General features: G+C 40.7%; 1 protein-coding gene across 13 annotated transcripts in view; it reads right to left on the bottom strand.

Moving 5' to 3' along the window:
• The window catches only part of LOC114877207 (mediator of RNA polymerase II transcription subunit 12-like), a 204883-nt gene that overhangs the window by 60605 nt on the left and 116961 nt on the right, over positions 1-27317 (bottom strand). The window contains exon 2 of one of the 13 annotated variants that reach the window (XM_029189487.2): positions 27153-27202. The exons of the other annotated variants lie outside the window; for them this stretch is intronic. The gene's annotated coding sequence lies outside the window, so the exon portion shown is untranslated. The remainder of the gene's footprint in view (positions 1-27152; positions 27203-27317) is intronic. 13 annotated transcript variants of the gene reach the window in all.

Genomic DNA, 27317 nt, shown 5'->3' with positions numbered 1-27317 from the left:
GAGGAGGAAAGCGGTCGGTGGAAGAGAAGGAGGGACAGCAGGAGGTTGGCTTTACGAGGATACCGAGTAAATGCCCCATGAATGAACGATGAGCCTTGGGGCCACCGATCCAGCCCCACCTTCTACACCTTCTTCGTTTCTGCCGCCTTCCGCCGGTCCTTTCTGCGGATTCCAATCGGATTTTGATTCGTCCATCGTCTCACGGCATCCGCGGAATCGCAATTACTACCTGATGATCCGAGTATATAAATAAATGGACAACATCGAAAAGTACCTTTTTAATTACATTACACATTTCAATCCACTATCTAATTATCTTTGATTTTACAAACAACGAGCACTGAAAACTAATTAAACACCTATTACATGTTACAACGACGTGAAAAGAATGGATAATGCAGTCGAAGCTTGTTTCTCGAGGAACCTTTTCTGTTTCAACGGGTCTCGGATCCAATTGACCGGTCGTGTACCGGAAACACGTAGTGATTTAATGTCTTACGATCGACCGAACGACAGAGGAAAGGATTTATTGACACCTTCGCTGTTGTTTCGAACGTAAACCGAAGCCATTATACACACTAAATTTTCGCGGTAATTACTTTACCGTACAGAACCGGTCGACCCAGTTTAATAGCAAATATTCTACGGACGTGGGTAATAATGAACAAGATTACACGGACTAACCAAATCCTTGGTTAATATGCTTTGATACACTATCGTAATCAGTTGAGAATCGATGGTACACTATTACCATTGTTGACATCGACTGCTGGAAACGATGATCTTCGCTTCTAAGGGTACCAAAGAGTCTCGAACGATTATCGTTGAATAGAATTTATGGGCATCGATGCGACCCTTAAAATTTAATGAAAATGAAATTTACCAAAGAACTATGCGTTCGTAGATGAAAGAACGAAAGGGTTAAAACGCAGACTGGGTAAGATTTCTCGAAAAGGGAAGAGGAAAAAAGGAAAATGAAAGAACGAGGAGCGCGAAACGAAGGTCGAAAATAAAGAAGAGAACGATTGACGCATGAAAGATTCATGGGCTTCACCGATGGCCACATCAGAAATGCCGCGAGGCGAGCTTCAGCTCCGATTCTCCTTTTCTTCGAGTCCCGAATGGTAGCTCGAATTATCGTTACCAGCTATTCGCTTGCTGCTTCAGCTACCTCGCCTCTTGTATACCGTCTCGTTTCGATGCCAGTTAAGTTCCTTTTGGTAATCGAGCTACGTTCCTCCTGCCTGATTCGATGGACGAAAACGAGAACTGTCGCTACAGATCGATGGACACGAACGAGGACGACTGGCAAGGAGAACTCTCCAGATTTGAACCCAGTAAAATAGGATTCTCCAAAGGCAAATGATTTTTAGAATTATTCTTGAGAAAGCTACCGATGATCTGATTAGTTATTATTTTTGGAGAAAATATGAGACCATTTATGATAAATTTGAAATTTTATACTTATTGTTATTATGGTATTTTGTGTTTAGGATTCATTTCAACTTAGGTATATGAGAGAATTCATATGATGTCGCGTTTGCTAGAGTTACGTACTGGAGTTTGAAAATGGCCGACCCTCTTATGAATTGGTATTAGAGGATAATTACGACGGTGATCCCAAGACGGCGATATATTACGCTGTAACAGGAAACCGGATGGGAAAGCAGCTACGAGAAGCAATAACGTGTAGGTAGTCGTAATTCCGTCGAACTAACTTCAAATTAATTTAAATGGCAACGAAATGCAACCTATCTTCTTCGCTTATTCAAATTTTATTCATTTTGTATCAAAATATTAATTAATCCTCGGATGGCGGACCATGGTGAGAGACCGAATTTTCTAAATCCTACTCCACTGTTCAAAAAATAATTATTAAAATTAACAGAAGTAATATTGAAACGATTTTGGAAGTCATCCAGTCGACCCACAAAGTATTTGACTTATTTTGACATTTTCTGAAAGATCCTCTTTCCTCTCGAACATCTATAAAATCCCGAGGTGACCTAAATGACGCGCGTTCCATCGCGAAGAATTTCAAGACGAAAAAGAACGCTTACCAACGTTCGAGAACGAAAGAGAGAAGCATAATGGCTTGCCAGTGATTTGTGGAGGGTGCAAAGTTGATTCAAGGGTGAGAACGGTACAGCTTTCGAGCGACGAAAATGAGCTCTAAATCAAGGATGCCTTAGCAAACGGGCGTAATAGAAAGTGCTGCTCGAAGGATATCAGAAAGTAGAAAAGGAAGAAGAATCGACGTAGACAGATCTGCTTAACCCGTTAAAAATCAAATTTTTCGTTCGACTGCAGTTTGATAATTGAAATTTGAATAATTTTTTCCAAATATCCATTCACCGACAACTACCATTTTCTTTCTATCGCCATATTTTTCAATATAAAGCAAAATTATTTATATCTGAACGATAGATCCCTGTGGAAATTCACGTGTCACTCAGATAGGGGATACATGGCAGCCAAAGGATTTCAGAGAGGATATCCGCTTTTAGAATTGAAATAAATGAACGTTTCGTAGATTTTTTGTAGCGTTTAGAAATATTGGATTCGAATGCATATTTTTGATGGTCATTTTTTTAATAAAAATTTCTAAAATATTAGAAAGGACTGCTTTACATTTTAATGAAATTTCTCGGTACTCTAAGTGGTATTAATTTTTTGTTAGGTATACCTTTCAACAGAAAAGTTAAGTAAGTCCAAAAGTGGAGCAAGACGATAAAAAATCAGCTTTTTCAGGCAGCTAAGTTCGGAAGGAAGTAGAAACTTTGACGAAGAAGAAAATTTTAAAGCATAACGAATAATATTTAATTACATGCCGATAACTCCGATCACTATATTTCAACGTTACTCAGATACATCTTCAATTGGTCGAAGAAAGAAAATTTCCAGATAGAATGAAAAGGTAGTAGATGTACGAAAAGGAAAATAAGAGAAAGAAGAAGATAAAAGGGAAGACTGCAACGGTCCGTAATCCGCATCGAAGCGAAAAATACGGTTTTTATCTTTAAAGTAGATGGGGAGGCGAGAGGGTGGGCTGGATAATTGCGTAATTAATTACAGCTTTTATCCTGCGGGCCACGCTGGTTCTTGGAAGTTCAGACCAGCCTGTGTTACGTACTTTGCCGACCGAGCACCTGGGCAATCGTGATTTACGTTCGCCTCAGTAATTAACATAGATAAAAACCGGTGTCCCGTCCAACGAAATTCTGCTTCAGACCGATCTTCCTTCAACTTTCTTACTTCCCTTACTCCTCTTACTCTTCTTATCGCGAATCGCGACATCTAAACCTCGATATCGTCGACTGCTTCGAACCAGATAGAAATAATGCTTCATTAAACTCTTTCCTTTCGAAAAGTTATTGTAATGACTTTAAGGATGTCCAGAAATCAAGTATACAAATTTTTGTCGAAAGAATGTGAAATCTAGGAATTTTTGGTACCCAAAAATTTGAGTCGAGGTTCGGGTTCCCAAAATTATAGATATCGAATTTGTTTTTGAAGAAATTTGTGCTGGGAAAATTTTCGGGGTTCCGTCAGACCCGACCTAATTACTGCCCGATTCGACAGCTACCCGACTCGAAGCTCAGGTACCCGAATCTAGTGAAATTACTTTGAACGTAAAATAAATAAAAAAAATGTCTATGAATATAATCCGACTACTTTTGCAACGGATCGCGTATCTATTCTCTCTTGACCCAGACTTTATACATGTAGATGAAATTGGATCACCTTTCTTCGGATGATGAATAGCGGTCGGTGTCGGGCAATGTAAGTTTTACCAAATGTTCGACGATCAATGAGAAAGTATGGCGCGAAAAAGGGCGAAGAAGGGAGTAAAGGACAGTCGGAAAAATATATATCTTTTCAGCTGGTAAGCGCGGAATCGAGCTTGTCTCGTTCGTTCGTATGGGTTGAATGAAAAATTGAAGGAACTCTTGGTAAACAACGCGATAAATATCGTCAACTCTTTACTACGCTTTGTCGCAAGTAAAGTTTGTTATTCGCGAACTGGAATTGGGTCGCAAAAAAGGGAATGAAAATAACGACGCTGTTCTCGGTTCCATTTTCTCGCTAGATTCTTCGTAATTACGATGCCATTTGGACGTTTCATTCGCGTTATAAAGATATAGCGACTCGGATACCCGTTCGCGCGAGGCTATTATTTATTTACCTAGAATAATTATAGTTTATCGTTCTTTCAAATTATAAAATATTTTATAAACATCTTTTCTTATTTATTCGATCAACAATGATGTATTAATACCCGATGATTATCAGGTAAAATGATTTGATCGTAAGCTCGTTTGATCGTTCACTGGAAGGAAGGAAGGATAAAGCCGGGATTCGAGGGTCAAACGGCGATGAGAAGTCGAAAAATCGCACCTTAGCGGGAGGGGTCGAATCCCAGACCAATTGGATTTGCAACCAAAGAGTTCACGATGTAGTTCGATGCGACCCGAGAGGCAACTTGAAAGGACCCGAACACGGCTTATACACTATGGGACGAAACTCGAAGGTGGAAGGAAAAGCTAGTCTGTGTTAAAAAATGCGAACGAGGCAGAGTTTCGGTGGAGACGGTACGCGTTCGAAATCCTAACCAGTCTTCATCCTCGACCCTGACTACTTTCTTCTACTCTCTACATCTCCCTTTACCCGCCATTTTCCTCGTCCTTTTATTCTACTCGACCCTGCAAGCGAGTTCCTTTGATTTCCCCTCGACCCTCCGAACAATAGACAGGTGCAAATTAAAAAATTCTGAACAAATAGCAATCACGACGATCACTATTTGAAGCTAGGAAAAATATCTGTAATTTAATTTTTTCAAAACGAAGAAGTCTGGACCCTTAGGTAACCTTCCCAATGGTAGCCGGAGTCGGCAAGTTTGAAACGTTATTAAAGTCGAGTTGCCGGCGAGTTTCGATTCTATTCAATAGCCCGATGGGCCATTGAATTTAAGATAAGCACCGCGATCGATCAGCCCATCCGCGTGCGTATATCCGCGGAATAAGAAACGAGGCAAGGAAGTCGAACTTGAATTGCCAGCCGGGCGGAGGCTCGCGACGTGCCGGGCAATCGGTGTCGCGGAAAAGTTATCTGGAATAATAAATTTCGCGGCTGGAAGGGATCGAGACAAAATCCCTGGACGATCCATCGGTCTCGGAAACTTGGACTGCCGGAATTTGAATAAAGCGACAAGGCACGCGATAAAGAACCGTGAAAGAAATTATGCCGTTCGAATGTACGGGTCTATCGGACTAGGGAAAGGCTTTGCCGTATTCCCGTACGCTCGCAACGGAAACGATGCTGACTGTGTAGTCCACTTTCAGGAGAATCAAATCGTCGGGGAAAGAGAGGGCAGAGGGCAGGTATCCACTCTGTTGCCGTGTGTATCTCGGACGAGACATGAAAAATGCATCTAACGGCCCTCCAGGCGCTTCGCCATTCAAGTCCACAGCTATCCTCTGCCAACCTGCCACCACTTTTCAGATCAAAAGTTACCTGCTGGCATAACTTTGCCAGCGAATCCCTTGCCACGCGTCCTTCTACCCGGAAAACCTCCTGTCTATCCTTTCGCTTAACAGTCTGCCAGGGGAGCCCGGTCAACTTTCACCGTGTTATTTTCTCCTTTCTGTTAAATATCGGAGGGTTGAAAACAGGGCTTTCAGAATAACCGTGGGGTCAATGGTGATTGACATCGAGAAGATTTTTAGAAATTATTTATTATAATTTAAGTGTGATATTTCGACGAATTTATGTAATTGCATTGGATAATAACTATGGAGCCCATTTTAGGGTGCACATAGAACCTTCGATCAATTTCCAGTTAAACTTTCAGCCTTCCAACTACAAGTGCTCTCTCTTCGTACGAGAGGTTCGAAGCAAGAGAATACATAGTAGTGCGACCTAATAACTAAATCATGAGGATATAATAAAGCTTCCATAGAGGAGGAACATCGCGAGATAGTTCCATTAAAACTATATTTATCTCGTTACAGTGCATCAACGTTGCGCTTCGATGAACAAGGAGGGTAATTTTTGGAAAAATTATTATTTTAATAATATTATTCTCTTGAAAGCGAAATAAAGTTTTGTTTTATAAAGAGCTGCTGCGGAAACAGGTGAATTCGAGGAAACGAACCAGCTAACTTTAGCGACAATTCGGTGGTTAGCGGAAGCATACACACGTTGTCGAGCGATTTTATCTGATTAGCTAGAGTTTGTTAATTGGCAAATTGCAAAAGTGAGTCATACATGGCGTAGCAGGTTCTGGTGAATCAGCTCGTAATTCTCCCTTTATGGTTCACACGCGATTCTGATACAGACCGATTATTACCTACGCAAACACGTTGCATCCCCCGAGCTGCGACTGAACTTTCAGTACTCTCTGGCTTAAGAATAATTAGCATAATTAAGAGTTCCTCGAATGTGTCACCTGGAGTTTACAACAATACGGTATTTCGGTGAATTTCAATCTGTCTGAAGATTGGAATATTCGAATAGCTTTGTTTCTGAATTTTTGTCGGTAATTGTGTTCTATAAAATGAAATTTGAAAACGAAGTACCAGCAAAGCTTAACGAATTCTCTTTGAGATTGAATTTTAACTAAAATTGTATTAAAATAATAAAACACGGTTTAAAATGAAAGGGTTGCTGTAGCCAGGCTGTATCGAACGAAATAAAACTATTATCACAAGTTGAATGAAACTTTAAACGAGATTTAATTTACCAAGCGAAATAACCGTGGCAAGCAGAGACCGCATAATTACACCATTATTTTTGCACACTGTTGAAATTCTTTCGTGTACAATGAAAAATTCGTCCCTGTACTTGAAACGTGTTAAAGTTCTCGTTAGAACTCGTTCGCTTTTCAACCTTTCACTCGACTTTGCGTTTCATTTTTCATTATTTCTGCTCGAATTAAGGATCCTGATCGAATCATCCCTTAGAATATTTCAACCCTTCGCACTTCAATCTTTTTTAACGAGAAGTGCCCTCAGACTTTTGTGTTGATTAGGAACAAGGCACGCTATATGTAAGTAGAGGAAATTCGTCTGATTTCGTGGAAGAGAAAATAGGAGTAGAAAGTTCAGCTAGCGTTCACCATCAACGTTTGAACGTGTTCCAAAGAAGCTGTAGCTGGTGACAACCAGACAAAGTCAAACACACGAATTTACTTTTCCCTCCGGTTCAAAATTTTCATCTCATCCGATCGATCGAACGTATGACTTCTCGTTCCTTTAAAATGCGCTGACTTTTGTTAGCGAAGTTAAGTGAAGGAAGAAATTCTATGGAATCTTTAAATTATGTTACAATCATCGGATTTTGTTGGAATTTCTAAAAATATTTCCCTGAATTTCTAATCAAATATATTATATGTGAAAATGAAAGTACAGAACAATAATAATAATCGAGCGACGTGTTAGCAAAATGATTACCAAAACTGAGCAAATTTCGCAAATTTGCTCTCTCTGTTTTCATGATAATTAGCATGTTGTACGAGTTTCCCTCGACACGTTCAAATTAGATTCGTGTTTACAGTTGGCTCGCGACAGCGGGGGCTTCGCGTCACCACCAATCAGAAGGTACGTCTGATTAGAGGCTCGCAGAGCTCATTAATTAACATAGCATCGTTTCAGCTTGATCTTATGCCAGGGAAGGTCCTTTAGCGAAAACTTGCCCTGTCCATGGACATGAGAACGCTAATTATCCGTAATTAACGCGTAAATAAAGATAGAGTTTCGATTTCAAAGGGGTAGCTTCAAACCCTCCCCTTCGATCCAGAATGCGTGGCAACGTTATCGATCAAGAATACATTTCATCATAATATTTTCTACTAACCCTCGAACTGCGGTTCCTGGATCAATCGAGACCCAAACTTACAAATCAAACGCAAAGTTATTAACCTTGAATTAAAATTTGGGCTCTCTCCATGGTCCGCCATCCAAAATGAAAAATTTTGTTATATCTTGACAATTATGTAACTTTAAATCTTCACAGCATACAAAATAAACTTCTATTTATCGTTGAAGTTGTATTTTCAATTTGTTAACAAATTTTTCGGACGGTGAACAAAGAATTTTTATTAAAAATGTTTACCTTGAAATTGTGTGAAAAACACACATTCGAGTTTCATAGTTCAGCAAGAGGGGCTCTCCAAAAAAGCGTTTACTTTTTGTAGACTAAAAAAGGAGAATGCAATTTTCCATGAGCACATAATCAACAGAGAACCATAGAACGGTATAATAACAGTTTCGCCGGTTTTCCGCGCGAGAACGCATTTGTTATTTTAATAATCGTGGTTCATTCCTATTTATCATACCCTCTCCCCCTTCTCTGTTCATATTTCTCATTATTTGCTTGTTTTTCTTCTTCGTTCTCTTTTTTTTTCTCTGTTTGCGTATTTTAACAAGTACAGTGGCCGGCGAAAGGTCGAAAACGAGGCAACGGCCGGTAGTAAATACTGAGAAAAATGAGAGTCGTCGAGTTTCTGGTGTATCTCACGGTTAGGTGCCGGCCAGAATACCACGAATCGTCGTAAATATTAATAATCCGAGTCGACGCTGGAGGTGGCGTCGTGTAATTAGTACCCCCTTCTTTTCGTGAATTCGTTAACAGAACGTTTATACTCTCCCCTTGTTTAACGCTCAAGAAGGAAAACCCTTTCCCACTTTTTCTTTTTTAATTTCTTTTCCTTATTTCACCATGAATATTGAAATTTTACGAGAACCTATCTTCCAGCTTCTAAGATTTCTCCGTAATTTGTAGGAATAGAAACGTCTATCGAACTCGGATAATGAACTCGCGAGGGGAGGAAGAAAAGTCGTTCGAACGAAATAAAGAGAGGCTGATAAAGGAAAAGAGAGGAATGATAGGAAGGTCCTTGTTGGTCGCGCGCCGCTCAGCAGGAAACTTTTAATTCCGTAACTCCCGGATTAAATTATCACGCCGAGACGATTGTCTCAGGAAAGATTAAGAAAGGACTCCTCTCGGCCGCCACACAGGCGTTTATTCCACGAAGCACCGGGCAATCGTGCCAGTTGAACGAACCAGGGTGAACAAGGACGGCTGGAAAAGTAAAGGGAAATAGGAAAGGAAAGAAACAACGACGAAATCCCTTTTTCGTCTGCAGGCACCGGTTGTTGCGCTCGGTTTAACTTGACTACAACTCACAGCCGGGAGAAAGAAATAAGGAAACACGGGACGTTGGGAGAGGGAGGGCAGGAGAGGAAGGAACACGGAAAATCCACTCAACGACAAAGAAGGTTGGATAGAGGAGGTGTGGAAGGTTGCAAAGGCGCGACCAGGTCTCGTCCAGGCTGGAAAGGCGCAAAGAAACGGCCTGAAACAAATGGATACGGAATTCATTTTGCAGAGAAGCCAAGAGGAGATGGATAAAGAACCGACGAAGATGGCTGAGGATTCGTTCCCTTGGAATTCTACGAACAGAGTCACGACAGACAACCGTGAAGGATAAGGGAATCGGTTCTCGTTCTGTCGCTTTCCTATTCCCATCCTTCGAAGAACATGCGAAGCTTTCTCGTGCTTTGAGTTTTGATTAACTCCAAGATTGACTTCAGGCCTGAGATCGAGTTTCGACGAATCGTTGTTCATCTTTGAAGAGGAAACGAGCGAGAACAACGACGAAGAACAGAGCGGAAGAGAATTATCGTGTTCCGTATTCTATGCTTGATTTAGGCACCTGACAGATTATTTAACAGAGTTTGTTTAAAATAAACGAGGACGACGGACCATGGAGAGAGACCCAATCTTAATTTGATTTTCTAAATCTTACACTGTTACTTTAGAAAATTATTCTTCTAAAATATATTTTGTAAGTTAGGCTCTGAACCAACCCAGACTTCACTGTGGTAAAAATTTTTGGAAGAGAACTATAATTACCCCTGTGTTTCTACGTGGAAAAGATTGCCAAAATTTATCCAAAATTTTTGCAAAATCTCTTTCCTCGAGAACACAGCGTTAGACTAGAAGAAAATATTGAAATACTTTCGTAAGCGAGCATGATCGAAGAAAATTGAAAGGGAACAGGGTGATCCGAAAAACAAACGCGACTCCGTGTGACATCGGAGAGGAAGGATCGATTGGGCATCGAGGGAGGAAGTAGTCGAAGATGGTAGGATCGTCAAAGCAAGAATCGTTTCACGGTTCGCGTGTCTTCCACACGACGGATCCATATTACAGGGCACCGTTAGATCGGCGTAGAAACGCTGCGAGCCATATTCCCGTCGCCGATCGGCCGCAAGAAAACTCTCTTCCCAAGCCGCTGGCAACCCCCTCGATCATAGAGTCCTTTGAGCGTCCTCTTCCGCGCGACTTGACGCGCCCCATTGTTTCGGTATCGCGTCTTGCAAAAGCTCAGCGAAGCGACCGCGCGACGCTGCGCTCTGGCAATTCGTAATCCCCTGAAGCGGGACGAGGACAAGAAAATGGTGTGTTCAAGCGTCGCGCTTCCGCGGCTCGGATAAGAAGAAGCCAGTATACGCGGCGACAAAGAAGAAACTATGCTAACCGAATCGCGGGGCGAAGGTAGACGGATACAAAGCGACCGGGAGGATTCGTGAACCGGGGACGAACGAGAAGGGTGGAAGTGGAACGAACGCATCCAAAACAGGGATTTCGAGGAAATCCTCGGACACGGTTGACTGAGTAAAATATCCTTCATTGCTATTCCCAAGGTTTCGAGGACTCGACAGCAGAGGATTCTCTCGTTAGCCTGAAGGAAAGGCTCGCGAGAATCGAAGGGAAAAAGAGCACGGATGAAGCGAGACAGAGGGCGAGAAAGATGGGTGAAGGGTGGAGGAAAGGTCCTGCATTGCGACAACTAATGAACCATCTTGGAACGGACCCCCGAAGTCCCGTGAGACGTGACGGCGCAATGCAGTCGCCGTCAGCAGTGGTAGTGGCGACGACACCACCGACGGACATGCTGACCGGACGTACAGCGACGGAAAGTCTCAAGAAATATCAGGAAAAAATCTAAATTTCATACTTATCGCATATACCTTTTTATGTATAGAACGTTTCGTTTATCTTGCCTACCCTTGACATTTCACATGCTATGTCATCCCTATCTCAGCATAAATCCGTCATCCATTTTATGGAGGATAATATTGTATAATTTTATTTAATATTTGAGAATAAACTAATGGAAAATGAAAATCAAGCTGACTTTTTATTATTTTTAACGTCGTCGATGTAATCAGGTTACTTCCTGCTCTCATCATCCCTTGCCACCCTTCCAATTTCTCTTACACAGATCGATCCTATCTTTGGATTCCTTCATCGTGTTCTTTCCTCACCTTATTTCCTTAAGACGTCTTCCTTCCCTTATAAAATCTTATTTGAATTTTCTTCCTGGCTGACCAACGAACCCCGCCGCTGGACCCTGTCGCCGTCTCTCTTTCACCCCTACTTTCCCTTCTTTTGCGTTTTTCTCATCTCAACACGCATGACTAGAATTCGAATAAGATCAGCGAAACGAGATTTCGGAATCCTGAGAGAACAAAGACGACGTGCAATAACTTTTCAACAAGAAAATGTTGAGAGAATTCATTATAGAATGCAAAGTACTCCGCTCCATTCGCTTCTAGAGATTTTCCTGATTATTATAATTCAATGGATATTGAACACAATTTTCTTTCCCTGATGTATTAAATTTTAAAAATTATGTTATAGATGATTAAAAAAACTGAAAAAAGAATGATCAGTGATCATCGATAACTAATTGATCTTAATCGATCCTAATAACGATAATCGAACTCGATGATTCTTTTCGGAAAATAATATTGATCTTCAAGGAACAATTTAAAAAATCTAATTTTCCTACCCTCTGTATTTTGATTCGAAATTTCGGAAGCTTACGTGCACAGCCTCGTATATTCATCAGTAAAGGGGATGCTGTTCGCAGGCGAGGTCCCACGGCAACAAACAATATTCAAATTATTCGGAAATTTATGTCCCTGCGAGGAGCGTTAAATTTTGCAGTAATAAAGAAAGAAGGATATAAAAGGAGAAGAAAGGAATGAGGTGAAAGCTAGATCTGGTGCGCCGTTAACGGACCGGAAAACAAGTCGAGGGCCTTAACTTTCGTTAGCAAGCTGCTGAGAAATTTATTATTCCGCGTACGAAAAAAGGGTGGCTCTTGTGTAACCCACGTCCACTGTAACGCAATTACTGCATTTGTTGCTGCCTTTTTGCGAAGGGAGAAAACACGGGAAATTCTCTCAGAGTTTCTTACACTCTTGATCAAGAAATGTTTAGCTATTACTCCTTGTGATTAATATAAAAGTATCTCAAAATAGTATTTGTATTAATTTGAAGCTCCGAGTTAGGATTAAAAATAAATCAGTTTAATTAGTACTTTAATTAGAAAAGTCTATCGAAATCTATTACTGTTGTTTCATAAAAGAAAAAATTCTAGTTAATTTATACAAAAGTGAAATGAAGAAAATAACAGAATAACTGCGAGTCGACGTTTCAGGGTAACATTGAAAATTCCAACGGACAACAAGCCCCTGGACAAGACAGAATATCGAATTTACCGGAAACTTAGTTGAATATTGTTCGACTGGGGATTTGTGCTTGAACGAGCACAACCAGCCTGTTTGCCGCCTTTCTTCCCCCGTCCAATTCTCGACTTTCCAATAAAGCAGACAGAACGAAACAGCTTGGGAAAAAGGAAGAATCGACTGATAAGACAAAAGGAAAAAATCAATGGTTCATAGAGGAGAGGCGTGAACAGACGATAAGAACGGAAAATGGCAAAAATCGATCGATAGATAGTAACTGTGTAATTAACTGTCCGTTCCTCCCTTAAGTGTAATAATTTCACCCGGAATATTTATATATATTTTTGCAAATGATTTTTAAGAAAATCGCTTTTAAAGTTATCTACCATTTAGAGGCTTGAAGATAAATTAAAAAATAAATTAAAATTAGGGTTCTCTCCACGGTCCGCCATCCGAGGAACCTGCATTAGTTCCAATAATTATCTTTCAGAAACGATTATTTTAATTTTTACAGTCCTATCACGATTACAGTTAGCACGTGGTAGAAGAGGAAGGACGGAAGAGGGTAAAAGAGGGTAAATTCGAACAGAGGTAGCAATACAGAAAATGTATTTCACGAAAGACAGAGACTCTGCTGGCGTAGCAGCGTGCCGCGCCGGGTCTATATGGCGGGCAAGCCGTTTCACGCTACGTTTACCGTTTTATTTTATTTCGAAAGATATATATTTTAAGATTTTATTGCTCGTCTCGAGCTACGTGCGGCAACGGGTGCACTCGAAACACCTAACTCTTACACGGGCCCGTCGCGAAAATTTATTAAAACTTTAGATCCCCCCGTTTGATATTTACGACCCAGATTATGCACCTTGGCCAGGCCCGAACCAATGGATTCCTATATTTCTACCCCCGTCGAGCTATCTATCTCCTCGCGACAACTGCAAAATATTTCAATATACCGCCATTATAAACGATAGAGAAGAAACGGTGTAGAAATAATAGAAAATTTCCAAATTCAAAATGACAAAGAGCCGAAAATTAAATTTCAAATTCTAGATATCCCAGCGGTACGCCGTCCGATGCTTTAATTCGACGCTAGATTAAATTCCATTTCAATTTCTTCAATCTTCTCAGTCGAGAATTGTATTTGCAAAATTGGAAACATTTCAACGAGTTTTTTAATAAAGACATTTATTTAAAGAATGTCTTTTTTAAAAAGAATAAGAAAATTTGATTTACTTATATGCACCAAGAATACTTTCAAGAGGAAAGGGTTAGAATTCCGTAGGAAGGATGTAGAGCAACTGCTACAATGCCATAATTTTCTTTCCAATTTATGCGAAACAAAGGGTTAACGTAATTCACTGAGATAGTAGCAGAGAAGAGGAAAATTCCCGGCAGAGATTTGGTATGTTAGCTGAAGGCAACAAGGTAGCATAGAGGGTTAACTAATTTCGCGGAGGAACGATGGAAGTTTAGCGAGAAGAGGAGACCGGGGCGTCTTACTTTTTCGTTAATTTCGCGGAGACACCGCGAGCCTTGTACCCGAAGAGGTCGAGTAATAAAGTAAATTCATTTCCATTTCTCCAGAAGAGCAGAGGCAGTGGCAATGCAGTAGTGAAGTTTCCGTACCGACCCCCCATTCCCGTTGGCCAACCCCCCCGACCCTTCGTGCAACGCTTTATTATCTCGAAAGCTATTTCGCCGGCTGCCTACTCGCTAATAGGATTGTCACTCGTGTGCCTTTTGCCAGGCCAAGGGCGGCTACTTCCAATTCTCGGTATCGCTATCGTTGGTCGAAGGTATTCCACGTTCGTACTTCGTTACCCCCTTCCCACTTCCTATTCCTCCGGCAGGGAAAATAAAAGGGAAAAGATAAGGAGAAGAAGAATAAAATTCGTTTGGATCGCGATGGGGAATCGATGCGAATGTAATCGTAGTTTGCATACATTCGCTCCTCTTTCAACGAAACCTAACAAAAGTATCAGATCGTGTAATTTATTTTTTTTAATCTATTTTAATCATTATATATACGACGATTTATTTATTCGTTTTTTTCATTCAATTTCAAATTAAAGTTCGGTATATATCGAAGGGTGGTTGTTCCGGTATTAATGGAAAAAAGTTGGTCGCGACGTAAGACGGAAACGAACGTCGAGGAAGCAGTAACGATCTGTCGAATAATTCTCCCCGGTCGTCGTAAATTAACGGCACGTGAACGGTATTTCGGATCAGATCGCTCGACAGAATTCGACGCACGATTTCGAAACTTCTTCGATGGCTCAATTTCGTCAACGGAGGGCACTCCATCCTCTAACTTCGTCTCATTCGTTCAATTTTCTATTTTTTTTTTTCTCCCCTTACCTTTTTTTCCTACCAGAGAAACTGTTGGGTCCCAGTTAATTTTACCGAGCGAAAGATAAATTATCTCTGGCAAAGAAATTTTGCAAAAATGTTGCTTGAAAATATAAAAAGTCGAAAAGTTAAGAAATTCTTCCTGTGCATCGCCATTTTTCTAGAGAAGCCTAATTCGATCGCGAGTGAAGAAAAACAATTCCCAAAGAATCCCTCGTATCCAAAAAGCAAAACTCTTTTATTAGAAAGATAATCGGTAGTCAAGAAGACCTTATTAATCACAAGTAGTAGAAACTAAGAGTTTCGAAGGAAAATTGTGCCAACACTTAGTCCGTCATCCAGAAGATAATGTTTCACGTATCCTACTTTACTACCCTCTCCTATGTGCCCTTCTTTCTTCTTCCTCAGCGAACGAAGAAAAACCCAATCCTACTTTCATAAGTTTCTCCAAGTTTTTCGGTAGCTAGTTTCCGTCTAATAGCCAGCGTACTTCTTCTCTTTCCTTTTCTTTCTATCTACTTTCTGTTATCCGTTCCACGTTCCTTTTTCCCCCTTTTCTCTTCTTCTTCTTCTTGCTATCGCGTTTGCGAAAGTTCGCGGATGCTGCCTCGAAAGCAAGGCACGGAGACTTATCGATGAGCCACGACGTAATTCACCGCGAATATCCGGTTAGACGTTCGTCGAAATTACGCGTTCAGAAGCGGATAGATCGAAGGAAGAAGGAATTGTCGGGTGATTTTGGAATTCGACTAATCGACCGTGGACTACTTCGATCGATCCCGAGGAGATCGGTGAAATCGTTGGGAAAAGAAACGATTAAAAGGAGCAATTGTAACTTCTTCGCTGATTGCCAGTCGTTTCGTCAAACGAGGCTACTTGCTTCTCCCATGTAAAAATAATCCTCGAGATACTAAGGGTGAAGGGGATTAGAAAAAATTCAAAAAATTTTTAAGAAAATCCTTAGAAATCATATTAGAATTGGGACTCTCTCCATGGTCCGTTCTTCAAGGGTTGATGGTGTTTAAAAAATATATTGAAGATTATGGGATATGAATTGAAAATAGATATGTCTGAAACGTTTGTGATAAACGACATCTCAATCGACGTTATATTGAAATCTTAAGGGACGGTTATATTCTTCTTAACCCTCGAGTGCAGACACCATATGGTACCAGGAAGACGTGTCATTACCGTTGGGACATCGAGGTATCAAGGAAAACTGATACAGACGCGTCCATGGAATTGATAAAGTTCTTCGAAATTTTTTCTCATCTTCCGAACGTGTGTTCCCTAAACGACGACTTGAAATTACACCCCTCCCTGTAACTTTTGCTCCTGTAATCCGACAAATTCTTTCGTTTTGCTTGGAAAGACCTGTTTGTCTTTGTAAAGTTAAACCAAATCGATTAAAAATAAATTTTTTGAACGAAGAAAAAAATTAATAAAACACCTCACTCGCTGTGAAACGGATTTAAAAATCATTGTATGTTTAAATAAGCTGCAAATTATGATGTTATTTGAAGTTCAACGAAATGATATTTGAATGAACGTTTTCTGAAACGATGTTTCAAATGATTCCTCGCGTAAAATGAATGTGTAATAGACACGAGTAAACATTAATGATGGTTTACGGTTGTATTAATTATACCATGCAAATTAACAGTGAATCGGTGATATATCTGACGTTGAGTTCAACAGAAAGCAATGCGAGTATCAATATTAATCGTGATTCCTTTGAAAGTCGCAACAAGGAATAAATTAAATTATAATATCGAGCGTGCAATATCAACAAACGAAGAAAATATTGAATATTTCAGAGAACAGAAATACTACAGCAACACAATTTTCCTAACTGTAGATGATAAATTTTTCATTTGTTATTCGTATAATAAGGTTACTTTTCATATTCGAGCAGATTTATCATTGTTTCCGAGCTTCAGTTTTCTCTAGGCGGCTCTTTTTCTTCTCGATCACCTTTTCTCTTATAGACACACGATAAATCGTCCAGTCATTCGGCCGCCGGTAAGTCCAAAAAACTGAGAACCAAGGGAAGATTATGAAGCCGTCGATCAGCAACTAAAGAAGATTAAGTGGGTTGAACGTGGTTTGTAAGTCTCTCCACCTTTTAGACACCCCCGTCGTTATCCGAGCTTCCTTTAAGACCGTGGAAACGCGGGTTAAACGAGCTAATAAAAAATGAGTCTCGAATGATCTCTCGCGTAACTCGTAAGACCCAAGTGGATTACTAGCTTTCGACAGGGACCAGTATTTAATTCAATCGTTCGATCCAACTGAGTTTAACGATCAGTTTATACACCGTGAAAATAATATTCCGAACAATTCAAAAATACAATGATAACTGTTTGGCAATGACTCCTTACCGCCAGGTAACTTCAAATTCTAATGTTTCTGATTTTCCACATTACCAAATTTCTAAATTTTTAAATTAGGAAATTTGTAAGCTTGAAAGTTTAGAGATTAGAAAACTAGCGAGTTGGAAAATTTGAAAATTAGAAAATCTGAGAGGTAGAAAGTTTGGAGATTTGAAAATTAGAAAATGTGCAAGTTGGGAAATTAGAAAATTAGAAAAATCGCAGGCTGGAAAATTAGAAAATTTGCAAGATGAAAACTTTGGAGATTAAAAAATTTCCAGGCTGGGAAATTGGAAAATTAAAAAATTTGCAGGGAGGGAAGATTGGAAGTTAGAAAATTTGAAACTCATAATTTCACTGCTGCACCACAGTTCTTAGACGATCTGATCCTACATCTACATCACCTACAACGATATGCAAAAGGAAATCTCGTACATACATGAAAAGTGAACTCAGCCGGGTGAATTTGAAGGAAGAAAGATGGTCGTTCGTCGACGACCTAGCCAGCTACGAGGAGGAGGTTGCTAGTTGTTCCTGAGCGAGAATTGAAGCACGTTTCGGCTGCAGAGCTACGTGACGAGCCCTCGCCGCCTTTCCTCGGAACACAACACGACGAAACGGTGGAGGCAAGGTACAAATCAACCGAAACGTATTCATATTTCGCGTGCCTCGGCCTGCCACGCCGTGTACTTCCTTCTGTTCGAAGCAACTTCTTCGCCCTACCATTCTTTTCTTCTCGGCCGTCGCGAATCTAATAAACTGCCGCGTAAAGCTGCTTATATTGCGGCACGTGTGCCACGCACACCACCCTTTGCGGAAAATTTTCGTACCCGTCAACGGGATATGCCAGGAATTCTCGTATTCTGCAAATATACCAGTCATTTCCAACTCACGCTTCCGTTTCCTCGGAGGGGAATCCACGTTATAGGTGAACTTTTGTTTTTCACACCTTAATCCAATCGCGAACTCAGACATTTTACTGTAAATTTATTCATTTGCATTCATGTTTCCTTTACATGATTTTCAATGTTTTATTTGCGATCAGGAGGTTCGATAAGATCAGGCGTTGAAACTTAAGGCTTTACGAGTTTCTAGGAGTTTAGGAGCCCTAAGCCCTTCGAACTACCCAGCAAAGAATAAGAAGCTTCCTCCATCTTGTCTCAGTTTGTAAGGCATAACGAAACTAAGTGCAAGATTTCGAAGAGAAGCTGTTCTTTTTTTCCTGAAAAATTTTCCTGATTGAAGAATTCGAAAGAAGTATACCATTTTGCTCGGTCGCCGGTTGAAATTTGGAAATATTCCCCCGGTAAGAAATAAGATTGTATAAGCTTTTGAAAATCTCTGAGACATCAAAGAAACTTTCGGGTTAATAGAGGGAAAAGAACCAGAAGCCCTCGGTGTTCAAAGGAACGAAGTCACGTAGTATTGCAGCCAGAACGTGCTTCAATCTTCGGCAGAAGTACGCATTGCTACACGACGTTTCGTTCGAAGTTTTCAAAGAGTTTCAACAACCAACTCGCGCGTAGTTTTCACGAGGGGGAAAAAAAAGGAGCATAAAGTGGAACGCGACTCGAATTTCCGTCGCTGATTACCCAAAACTGTAACGAGCAATTAGCTACAGGGAGCGCCGAATTAACAGGGGTCGTTGCCCCTTTTCTCTGCGATTTTTCAACCGAAGGAACCCTCGAAGGTTTAATAGAACAATTATTATATTTTCAAAAAAAATTTAATTTTTTAATTTAATATTTGTGGCAATTTACGTGATGCTTTTTCGACGTTAATAAATTCATTTATGAAGAAGTTAACGGGGTTTGTAACGGGTCAGAGAGCAAGCAGCGATTGGAAAAAAATCGTGCGTGAACGCTTCGAAAAGTTGACTTTTCCCTCGACCCCAGGAACTATCCAAACTTCCAATACCAATACCCTCTCGTTTTTCTCGTCCACCCTGCCTCGATTGTTCATTTTTCCTTTTTTTTTTTCCTGACCCAACACAATTTGGCAACGTTTAAACCGCACGCGCCACCGCATCATTAAAAATTTTTCTTTTTAGAGCAATGTTTCAACCGGAATACTTTAAATTGTTTTCCAAATTTTGATACCGACCATAATGGTCATCACTGAAAATGAAATTTATTTTCATACCCGAAGAAAGTGAGATAGAAATAATTGAACTCGAAGAAGGATCGATATGTTTCCATAACTGGCGCGTACGTTTAATAGAAATAATATGGCCAATTGATCAAACAGCAACCGATCAGGCGTGATATGGCATCAATGACGAAGAGGGGGATAAAATGGTGGTTTAGAGAAGCGAGAAACAGAGATCATTGCTCATCGGGAAAGGACTGTGGTCACCACAGTGAGTCTAATGGAAGAGCACAGGGAACAAAACGAACAATGTACCGGAAAAAAGAATGCTTTTTTCCCATTGAAACGGCACGATAGATCAATAGACACGTCATAGAATAGCAACATTTCGCTGGTCTCGAATTTTTCTCTCGACTTCCCTTCAAATTTCCCATCAACACTGTTGATTCATGTGCATGCACTCCTGGTCGTAAGTCTTTCGACACCGTATGGTTACAATAAGTATTACAATTGATTTATTTTAATTTAAAAAAACTACCAAGTCTAATTTACATCTGGTAGGCTCTCATTGTATATTGCTACGTGAGCGAATTTACCTTTACAGGAATTTATAATGTAATTGAAAATTATTTCTATGAGAAATAAAATCAACTATAACAAAGATGGACTAGATAAATTTCCCAATTTTCCCCAATTATCCAAATTTTCCAGCTTTTTCAGGCTTCTCAAATATCCCAAATTTCTCAGGTTTCCCCAAATTTTCCAAATCTCTTCTACATTTTCATCGAGACTCGTCCCGTTTGCCCGAAACGTTTGTGCCTCTTCCGAGCGCGAGGCTTTGTACCCGCGGCGATTCTGTCGGGCATCCGTGGAAAAGTATCGTCCGGCCATCGAGCTATCGATCGGTGTGTAAATATTGAAGTCGAAACGGGGATGGATTGCGAGGGAAATCGAGAATGGACGGAAAGAAAGGCAAGAGAGGAAGGATCGTCCTCGTTACCGAGGCCTCGCCTTTCGTATAGTCTTTCGAATGCAGATGGATTTAATGGAGTGGCAGCCTCTCGGTACGTTTCCCATCGGTCCGCAGGCCTGGACGGGAGGACCCTTAGGATCAATTAAAGGAAATCCTTTTGGTGTTTAAGCACCGATGAAATTGTTAGTCGCGCTAGAAACACTTTACTGTGTAACTCTTTTCCCAACCCGTCCCTCTCCTTTTCTCTGTCGATGGTTTTCTTTGTACCGACCGATGAAACGACAAGAAAGAACCATTTTTAACCGTACCCATCCGAGTTCCACGGCAATTAATCATTTCACCATTCGAGGAATTGAATCAAATCTTGACTCGTTAACGATTGCATCTAACAGGAATAATAACGAATCGCATTACTGTACTTTCGTCGAATCACTTTCGTATCATTTATAAAAATTCAACACTATCGTTATCGCCCTTTACAATCAAATTCCCATATTTTGAAATGAAGATCCATCAAACGCGCGTGTCCCATAATTTGCAAACATCGCTATTAGTACGTTTACGATCTCGGCTTAATGTAGAATTACTGCAGGATGGTAGGAACTCGCGTCGCTTAATCGCTCAAAGGACCATCTCCTCCTGATACAAGAGCCACCGTTTGATACGTCTATGTGCTTGAACTTTGAAATGCAATTTGCGTCTTCTGCTCCTAACAGCAATCCTTCCGGTTCTTCTCTATTCCCGATGATTATTCTAAAATCGAAACGGATTGCATCGAACTCGACTCGGCTTTCAAGGTAAAGTGACTCTCCCGGTGTATAAAATAAAAAAGAATAAAAATATAGAAAGGAGAAAAGAAGGATGAATGAGGGAGGTCGTTGCGCTGATAGGTTTGCACAATACTGATTCAATAACGGCTGAATTCCTCGCCGCTTTCGAAGATCCTGTGTATCGGTGTCTCCGCGAATGTTGAAAAGAGGGTTGTAGAAGAAGGGGGTACACGGTAGTATTTGCGGTACCGGAGGTTAAGGTGGAGGCGATGGTTGCAAGGCAGAGATACTGGCGTGCGTGGAGTAGGTGAGGAGCGAGGCGTGGTATTTCGGCTTCATTTCATCCTCGGTGCTACGAGGGAGAAAGGTGGCTGTCGGTTCTCCTCGAGATAGAGAACGAGGCACGCTGAATTACAACCCTTTGCGAGATACCGCAGAATTCGCGTTCAAGATTAAACGGGCGTAAGTCATTTTACCCTGCAGCATTTAACAAGGTAGCCACCCCCCTCGCGCGCCCACACCACCCCCGCGCGTGCTACCCCATTTGCGGTGCCGGCCCGCAGTTACCGCCCTCTATGATACTGCGAACACCAACCGCTTATTCTTTTCCCATTCTACCTGGTGTATTCTAAACGAATCAGCTGCCTCGTAAATCCGGCTACGCGAATATACACAGGGGGGTGAAAGCGTGAAAATATTAAACATGGAAACAGACCTGAATTCTTCCACAATATTTTTTTTTTAAACTACCCTGATGCTCCTGGAACGAATGCCCCAGTGCTCGTATTTTCTGCAATGCTGCTCTGTTCGTTTTTACAAAGAAGAAAAAGTTGAAGAAAAAAAATGATTTTCTTTTATCCCCCGCTCTGTAAGCTTGAAATTCAAAGGAACGAATCTATCGGGGGCATCATGAGAAAATAACGCGGGTCGGAGCAAGTAAACTCGACTAATTTATAGATACCGTCTCATTCGAGTCGGGAGACGGTAGAACGGCGAGCAACAGAGAAAATATGGGTGTAGGTGAGGGTAGAAGAGAGGGGTTTGGATGGGGGGAGGCGTGCAGTTAATCTTCCCAGTCCACTAGACGGTAGGAGAATCTGGCAATTAGTTCGTATCCACTGCATTGTCTTTCCGCCTGCGCCCATCCCTTCTAATACTTCATACAGGCTCTTCCGGTCGAAATCTCGTGGCTGTGTGTAACGCAGAAGGCAGATAATGTCTTTCTAACTGTATGTAATTAACAGGTAGCTTCCTATTGTTTGCCCCTACATTGCATCCCTGTATTATATTGTCTCTTTTTCGTTCGTACCACCCATTTCGTGATAGGATGTATTATATCATAATAAAACAATAAATGGTTATCAAAAATATTTTGAGATCTTTTAACTCTTGAACTTTCTTTGTTCATTAACACTAGAACTACCAAAATGATTGATTTCAAGTTCCTTGTTTTAATTTATAAATTTTAAAAATTAATTTCATACATTATTTCCAACTTAAAAATTAATCGATAGTTCTAGCGTTGATGCAATATTAAGTTTATCAAGTCTTTAGGATGCTGTTCGATATTCACATCTGTTATTTTCACGCCAAGATAAGATACAGGGAAATTTTCCTTAATAAGGTTTTGTACAAAAGGATTTCTATATAACAGGCCACGAATTTCCCTGGCTATACACGATGGTTATCTGTATACAGTTTCGTGGTGGCGAAACTGGGACCTTATTCCAGGCACGTCACATAAAGTATTCAAGATGAGCGGTATCAACAGCGAGTCCTTGCATAAAATAACCCCCCAATAGCTAGGCTGCTACACCGTTTTTACGACTGTGCAAACACCGAGACCTCTTTCTCCGCTTCAGCCAGCTTCCTTTTGCCCACCCTTAAACCGCCTTCCATTCGTGGAAGATAATAGCGGTGAGAACGGAATGCTATTAGCATTTCTCATTTCTGCTTTTTACCACTCCTTATCTATATCTAGCCGCGTACAGGTCCGCGACGGGAAAATTTTCCCTCGAAAATGGAAGAAAGAGTGTGACAGTTTTTTAGCTGTCGCTGGTTGCAATTCAATTAGGTGACGGTAATTGTCAGGTGTCGGGTGAACAGCAGAGTTAATCAGTAGTGTACATCAATCATATCTGACAGTAACACGTTTCAGTCGTTCCTTACCATAGAACCATGAAAAATTTTTTAAATATTCTCAACAATCGTGTGTCAGATGTAATCGAAGAAAATAAGGAAAAATTCTATTAATTTCTGTCGCGAATACCAAGTGTTAAGAGGAAAGATAATTAAAACGAAACGACAGTTACAATGGAAACGAGTTGTCCGATGAGATAACTTCACCGGTTTCGAACTTCGGTCATTAAAAAAGTCAAACAGAAGGGGGGGTTGTCGTAGGAATGATTTTCCATAAGTTCGTCGGCGCGAATCGTTGTTCCAATTAAACAAGAAGAAAAATAGAACGATGAAGATCTTTCCACGTAAGTTGACGTTGATTTGACGGGAAACGCGAAACGAATGGTAAATTGTTGGCGCGGATTCGTTGCAATTTCGCGGCAGGAAAGATTAAAACTGACATTTCTTCGGGAATGCAGATTCGCTTGAAACCCTTTTCAAGCATCCAGCTCGGAGATTCGGTTTCTGTATCGGCGAAGCAGCTAGGCAACAAGACGAACGTCCTTTGGAATTATTCATTACACCCCCAACCATCCACCATCGCCACCACCGTCCAACCTACCCTCCTCCCCCCCACTCTTTTCCAAGCAACCGTCTGCTTCATTCGCTGTACTTTTCATCCCCGACGGTTTTCCCTTTACCCATTTCGTGACGCTCACTTTTCAACTTCATCAGCGAACCGGCGTGGCTGCTGAAAGTTACATTCGGTTAACGGGGAGGGGGTGAGTTTGTGGCAAAAATTGAGTTGTTAAAAATTCATCTAAAAAATTCCGCCCATGGAGTTGCCCTGGCTTACAACGTGATTTCTCGTTTTCTTTTTCTTCGCGACTATCTAAACAAGTTAGCACGGCACTCTTTCAAATTCTATCATTAAAAAATAAATGTTCCATTTGTATGGAATTTTTCCACGAAATGTGAAAAGAGAAAATTATACGGAATAGAATTTTTTCGTATGGAATTAGAAAAATTGAATTATAATTACTTGAGCCTATTAATTAGATAAGGGTTGAAACGATACCATTATCAATTTTCTTCGATTGTCATTCGGTAAAGTCAACGTGTACCCCTCGAATAATAAACCTTTGTTTTATTATCATTTATGTTAATGGACATTATGTTTTCGTATTGAATTAAAAAAATTAATTGAATTATAATTACTTGAGCCTATTAATTAGACAAGGGTTGAAACGATACCATTATCAATTTTCTTCGATTGTCATTCGGTAAAGTTAAAGTGTACCCCGCGAATAATAAACCTTTGTTATTTTATCGTTTATGTTAGTGGACAGCCGTAGGAAGATCGAAATAGTGGAAGGTAGCCAGTGTAACAACGAATGTCGTCAACGTCGTCGGTATTATGGCAGAGAGACAAACTATCGTGGCGTAACGGGACACGGGATACGGTGGTCAGGGTCCTAAACCAGGAAAACTCGACCGAGAGGGAACAATGACGACGAGGCTGGCATTGTTCTCCAAGTAATTGAATCCAGCCTACCATCTTTTTTGGCTATTCGATGCTTGCCTCACTCTCTCTCTCGTTTCTCCTCCATTCCGTTGTCTCTCTTTCTGTTCTATCTAATTTTTTTTTTCGTCATCGTTTGCTTCAACCCCTTTCCATATTTTCCGTTCATTCTACCCTCCTCGCCCTTCTTTTTTTCTATGGAGAAAAATTTCATGAAATCTTCTACAATCTTGAACGAGGCAATCTCTATTCTCCTTGTTTCTGAATCAATTCATCCCTCCTTAATCTCAGAATTTCTTTTAGCCGAATGCTAAAGAAATATTTAATTAATCACAAGAGTCGTTTTTAAATGAAATATTCTAAAAGTGAACGCAAATGTTGATATTTAATATCGTGTTTAGATTTGATATCGCGTTTCACTCAACCTGAATTGCGGTCGGTTATTTTAATACATTCTTTACGTACTGGTGCCGGTAAATGGTGATCGTCTGTACGCGATAAAGTGTTCCACGAATGTCCTCGTATGCGGTTCACTCGGCATGGAAAACCGTGGAAACGTCTCTGCCCTGCTTGCAAATATGACACGCCAATATCAATATCTGTTTACGACATTGGTCGACGCCGATGTCCGGGGTTAACGTTCCCCTCGTTGCACCGCCATTATTTTATATGGATACTGTACAACGTACCAGCGCCGCGTCTTTTTCCACGTATCGGCCGCGTTTGTCAAGAACAGCCTCCTACATTTGCGTTCTTCCGCGGAATACAACCCTCTCTCGTTCCATTTACAGATATTATACAGCGGTAACACGTGGCACAATTTCCATTTCACTGATTAACTCTATGGAAATATATAAGGTTCGTTCAGACTCCGATGGAACTCGTTTCAACCGAACACAATCGTTACTGTTCCTTGTAATTTCGATAATAAATTTTTCTTTTTTCTTTTTTTTAAATATCATCAGGAACGTATGCGATTCGTAGCAGAAGAGTTAACGACGTACTTCCCTGTTTCCAGGTAGACAACTAATCGTCATTGTCCACTGTCTGACATCAGCGGTGACCACTCCTTTGTATGCCCGCGATTAACAATCGTACTATAGTTTGCCAACGAGCGCACACCGGTGCCTTTTTGCGTTCGCCTAACGTACCGTAACGAGGACCTATAACTACACGAGGACGGATTATGAATACGCGTAGTATCCACGGGGAAAGAGGAACTTTTGCTTGCCAAAGGCGTGTACAGCATCGGGTATAGGCGTTCTTTTGTTTGCCACCGGAGTACACCTACGGTTCGCGTAAAAGAGGTCGAAGAACACGAGGGGAAAAAGGATGGAGGCTCGGTTACCATTCGACTATCAAATTTCATCGAGCCGCCTATAATTAGAGCAACAGAGCGACGTTGATGATCAACAAGTAACAGGAAGCTCGCCTCCTAATGACCGAAACGTGGACATCCGCGAACGATTATGAGAGAAATAAAGCTAATAGAAATTACTGATTTTCAAATTGATTTATCTTATATCGAACGAATATCTAACGGGGTGGTAAAAAAAAAATTGTCGAAAGGGTACAAAATGAAACTAGAATTGCCGTCCATTCGATGACTCGAGGGATAAGGAGATGGTGCGGTAACAGAGTTAAAAAGGGGGTGGAAAGTACGCGTCGTTAGTAAGGAGGTCGGGGTGAATCGCGTGGAAAAATGTTCCATGTCGATTAGTTTGTCGCGGGGGAAGAGGGTTGGTGAATTCAACTCCCTTAGGGTTGCATGCCTTATCGACTGGTGGATGCAAATTTAGAAATACGTGGTGACGTCCTGTCTGCGAGCTTTGTTGCACGCGAGCCTCGCATCGCGTACAAAGTAGCCGTGAATAGATATTTCTGTAATTGAATTTAATCGCTCGCTATGTTTGTTAGGAGATTAGAGAAGATATACGAGTACTCGTGAATATTCAATATATTCGAAGTTCATTAATATTTTCTAATGAAATCTTTTTTCTCTAATTCTTATTTCTCTAATCTCCTTTGGAAGAGAGCTACAGCCTGAGTGATTCTGGTTACGAGAGAAAACTTAGCAGAAGTAAGATGCGCAAAATGAAGCAGCTGATTTGTGAAATAAGGTCGTTGCGGAGGTCTTTACCTCCGGAATATGCCGTCGCGTCAGTCTGATGGGAAGCACGCCTCGGAGATGTCGGGTGATTATAATCAACGACGGGGACTAAACTTCGTATTAACAGAATTTCGTCGCGAATTATATTGTAATAAACATTTACCGTGATTTTTGAAATAAATCCTATCGAAACGATAGTGTCTATGATTATTTTAACCAGACTGTAAGCTATCCTTATTTTAAGATAGAGGCAATGTGTATTCATTAACTTCATGCATGTTCTTTGATTAATTACTTCTACTTACTCATCGTTGTATTCGTTAATGAGAAGACACAAGAAGTTCCAATTACGTACCTGAAACATGAAAGGATAATGCAACGTTAGTTATCTGTCCATTAAAATTTCTGCAATTCCCCAGGAAAATATTAATTAAAATTTTTTTAAGTTTTAGACAACTGTCGTAACTCAA

This window comes from Osmia bicornis, chromosome 8 (assembly GCF_907164935.1).
Source record: "Osmia bicornis bicornis chromosome 8, iOsmBic2.1, whole genome shotgun sequence".
Taxonomy (NCBI): domain Eukaryota; kingdom Metazoa; phylum Arthropoda; class Insecta; order Hymenoptera; family Megachilidae; genus Osmia; species Osmia bicornis.
The sequence above is the reverse complement of the archived record's forward strand: the minus strand, read 5'-3'. Positions and strand labels throughout refer to the sequence as shown.